Raw genomic sequence first — 4939 nt, 5'->3', positions numbered from 1 at the left:
ATGATTACAGTAGGAAAATCTCAAATGTATGTTGTGACTGTCACTTGACTATTTATTTTCAAATCCATTCCGTTCCATCTTACTGCTCAGCCCTGTATCACAAGGGGCAGACCCTGCGAGCTACCTTTTCCCAACTTCCTCCTGAACTGGGAGACACTGACAGAATACTGAAGGGAAGGCCAATAGGAGATTTCAGAGTTATTTCCTCCTTGTACCCTCTCTTAGTGACATTTCTGACAGTGGCTGCCTTCCCCCAGCATTCCAACTCAGGTAGTGCTTTCCTGCTGTTGCTGGTTGCTTTATCATCCCATCCTTTTTCTTTGGCTCCTCAGTTCTTCTAATACCTTTGTAACTAGCTCCCCATATTCGATTCCTTTAGACTTGAATGCTGTTTCCCAGACCACACCTTAATCAATGTACGTATGCAGTAATGTTTGTATAGAACATAATATATTGAAACCTGGATATATAAATTTACCAACAAAATAACCGTTCAAGAATTATTTGTTGAATGAGTGAATTTTGGGGTGAAAGTGTTACTTAAAAACTGGGAAAGCGGCGCCTGGGTGGCTCAGTTGGTTAAGCATCTGGCTTCGGCTCAGGTCATGATCTCACAGTCCGTGAGTTTGAGCCCCATGTCAGGCTCTGTGCTGACAGCTCAGAGCCTGGAGCCTGCCTCAGCTTCTGTGTCTCCCTCTCTCTCTGCCCATCTCCCTGCTCACACTCTGTCTCTCTTTCAAAAGTAAATAAACATTAAAAAAAAAAAAAAAAAAAAAAAGAAGTACATGTATCTAAAAACCAAAAAAAAAAAAAAAAAAAACTGGAAGAAAAAAGATATTTTAATGGCTCAAAGTTAAACTTAAAAACTCTGTTAAGGGGCGTCTGTGTGGATCAGTCAGTTGAGCGTTTGACTCTTGATTTGGCACAGGTCATGGTCTCATGGTTCACGAGCTCGAGCCCTATGTCCAGCTCAGTGCTGACAGCATGGAGCCTGCTTGGGATACTCTCTGTCCCTCTCTCTCTCTCTCTCTCTCTCTCAAAAATAAATCAACTTTAAAAAAGCATTTAAAAAACCTACTGAGGGGCGCCTGGGTGGCGCAGTCGGTTAAGTGTCCGACTTCAGCCAGGTCACGATCTCGCGGTCCGTGAGTTCGAGCCCCGCGTCGGGCTCTGGGCTGATGGCTCAGAGCCTGGAGCCTGTTTCCGATTCTGTGTCTCCCTCTCTCTCTGCCCCTCCCCCGTTCATGCTCTGTCTCTCTCTGTCCCCAAAATAAATAAACGTTGAAAAAAAAAAAATTAAAAAAAAAAAAATAAAAATAAAAAAAAAAATAAAAAATAAAAAACCTACTGAAATTTAGTGTAACTATACATTCATGATGAAATTTTAGTACCAAGAATTAGAAGTGGTGCTAAAACATTTGAATGGACCCATCGGATTAAAATGGTAGTATAGTTCGAAATTCAAAAACAAAGTCGAGAGGTAATGATTACAGTCAATATTAAAGCAAGTAGTTATTGAAACTTTTTGAACCTTACTGTGCTTCATAGTGAGATCATATGTTGAGTACAATTACATATGCATAAGGACACTGCTGTATTTTCTATTCATTTTCTTCTTTCATCATATCCTCTCCAATGTGATACTCAAGAGTTGTAAAAACACGGTTCTACATATGTCACAGGAACCATAATAGTCTTTGCAAATTTATCCAAGCAATTAAGATGTAACTAATCCTTGTTCATTCTCTTCCTCTGTAGTGATGATTGCTTTTGTTAGCTCAGCATGATCACCCCCTTTCTGGTAATGTCAGCAAATTGGAAATTATTCCTCTGCTTGTCTTCATCCATTGGGTTCAGGTCAACGTCCTGCCCACCTCTCCTGTCCCCCCACCACTCTTTCTCCACCACCTTTGGGAGAGGCATGTCATCTGGTTCTGGCCAAGCAGAATGATCATCTCTCTGCCCACGAGGGCTGTCTCAGTACTCGGTACATAACCTAAGCAAGGCCAATGAGCTCTGTTGTCGATTCTTTTGCCAGACTGGAAGCTGGTAAGAATCAGGCTACAGATCGTGAAGCCATCCTATGGACATTGCTGCCTAGGAGGGAAGCTAACAAGAGGAAAGAGGGGCACCTGGGTGGCTCAGTCGGTTAAGTATCTCTTGTTCCCTTCACATGATCTCGCAATCATGAGATTGAGCCCTGTGGGGAGCATGCTTAAGAGTCTCTCTCTCCTTCTGCCTGTCCCCCTTCCCTCTCTCTCTCTCTCAGTAAAGAAAAAAAAAGAGGAAAAGAGATGAAGACTGATTGATGCCACCATTTGTGACCCTGGGGCCAGTTACCTCGTCCCATGCACCGGGCACTAGTAAATTTGCCTCTTGAAATTCAAATATAAAAAAGAAGCTACCCTTCAAATGATAGTTAGTATGCAAAACGACTTGAATTTTATTAAAAATTTACACTTTCAGACCTCTTCAATATCCTAAACTTATGAAGATAGGGGGGAAGAAAAGACAGAAATCATCACATAATCATTTGTATTGTAAATGGCACAAGTATCAAATTATTTTGATATGGGAAAATTAAGTTTGTTGGACATTTCAATGCCGTTTTCAAGTCTTAATCTTTTTCCAGCATCCACATACTTTTAGTTTTGTTGTTCTGGGAACCCTGCCCTATTTATTAAGGCAAATACATTTCGAAAAAAATGCATATTATTTACATTAGGATTTTCATTGAAAAAAATATAATTAAAGAAACTAATGCTTCCCCTCCCCCAAATTTAATATTTTTTTCCCAATTAGTATACAGAGATATCATATAACATTATAGGTTTATTTAAAGCTATTTATAGCAGATACATTTTAATGTAAAATAAACTTTTAAAACCGATAACTCATTTTTTTCAGTTCTACTCAGTATTTGATTTCCAATGTCTGCAGAGTTCATTGATTTGAGAAAAAATTTCCAATTCAAAGCACAAAGTATATTGAGGGCTGCCAGTACAGAAAATTATCCATAAATGAAAAGTTTTAGCTATAGCATTGAACATTACAGTAGGAAAATCTGTTAAGATAAGTGACGTTCCACATGCCTATATTATTATTCAATGACGGCTTCCTGCCACAATGTATGAACAAGTTTTTGCATTATTACAACTTTTCTCTATCAGACATTCACTGATGTTTATTTCTTGCTGTTTTTCAAATACATTATATGAACCTCTAGATAAGTTATTCATATTCAAATTACTCCTTAAAAATGAAGGCAATAGTTCTCTATGGTAGAATTAACACAGAACAAGATAGGAAAACACTCCAGTGTCTCTAGAAAATATTCATCAATCTCAAATGGATGGAATTTGCTCCAAGCAGGGAGCTTTGGACTTCACAGGCAGAGTGAATCACTCATACAATACTCTATGGGGAAAAAAAAAAAAAAAAAAAGATTGATTTGGAAATCTTGTGCTTTCACTATTATTAACATTAATTATTACTTGCAAGTAATGTTACCCAACACAGCTGAACTTACTGATCTGATCTTAAACCACCTGACAGGGAAAATAGCAAAATATCACAGCTATCTTTACCTCTTGTTAATAGGACTTTGAGCACACAAAAACATTTACAATTGAAGCTGTGACAAAATTAGTTTCTTCAACAGCTATGCATAGAACATGAAGTAACTTCTGGAGATTAGAAAAAAAGTTATTTTGAAAAGTAGGCACTTTTGAAATTGGTACAGATAAAGAAGTTATCTGAAAAATACTGTATTTGTGTTCTTTTTTTCTTAATGAGGCTATCTTAAGTAAAATATTTAAAGAGCATTAACTATCCTTTCTGCTGTAACTGTACAAGTTTATTCCTGAGATTTCTGGAGAAAATTATGTTTTTTTATTCGTTTTTACATTGTTTATATAATTTTTTTAAAGCTTATTCATTTGGGGGGGGAGGGGCAGGGAGAGAGAGAGAGAGAGAGAGAGACAGACGGACAGACAGACAGAATCGAAGCAGGCTCCATGAAGTGCAGAGCCTGATGTGGGACTCAAACTCACGAACCGAACCGTGAGGTCATAACCTGAGTTGAAATCAAGAGTCGGCTGCTTAACTGACTGAGCCACCCACATGCCCCCCAAATTAAATTTCTTAAAACTAGCAAATAGGAAAGAAATGGTTTTCCTAGATGGGAGGCCGAACTGTGGGTCAACATCTCAGCCAGTTACTTTCTGTCACTTTCCCATACATCAGATTTTTCATTTGGGATATATTCACACAGTAATTTATTCCTTATCTGGCCCCCAAATATGCCACGTCTTTAAAGAGCTGAAATGTTCAGCCGAAATGTGGTACGTAAGTTATTGTTCCTAAAAATTTGCCATTGTAGGTAGCTTCTCTCTTTTGAAGTGAGAACATAAAAACAAAATGAGATTTTTACATCTGGTTTGATTTAAATAACAATTCAAGTATCTCCTTTGAACTGATACTCTGAAAAACATTAATATTTATGTACCACAAATTTAAATACATTTTCTGAAAGGTAGAATATTCCCTGAATATCCTTTGTTTTAATCATTACTCAGACTATAAAGATCAAAAGTTAGCTTTGGTTCACGTCATATTTCTGATAGTTACTGATTTTTAAAAAAAATTTTTTAATGTTTATTTCTGAGACAGAGAGAGACAGACAGAGCATGAGTGGGGGAGGGACAGAGAGAGAAGGAAACACAGAATCAGAAGCAGGCTCCAGGCTCTGAGCTGTCAGCACAGAGCCTGACGCGGGGCTCGAACTCACAAACCGCATGACCTGAGCCGAAGTCGGTTGCTCAACCGACTGAGCCACCCAGGCGCCCCAGTTCCTGAATTTTTTTATTCAAATACTCCACTAATCATTTAGAAATAAAATTAGTATCAAATACATGAAGGAAAGCTTCAGACAATGACA

This window comes from Leopardus geoffroyi, chromosome B1 (genome assembly GCF_018350155.1).
Source record: "Leopardus geoffroyi isolate Oge1 chromosome B1, O.geoffroyi_Oge1_pat1.0, whole genome shotgun sequence".
Classification (NCBI taxonomy): domain Eukaryota; kingdom Metazoa; phylum Chordata; class Mammalia; order Carnivora; family Felidae; genus Leopardus; species Leopardus geoffroyi.
This window is presented reverse-complemented; position numbering follows the sequence as displayed.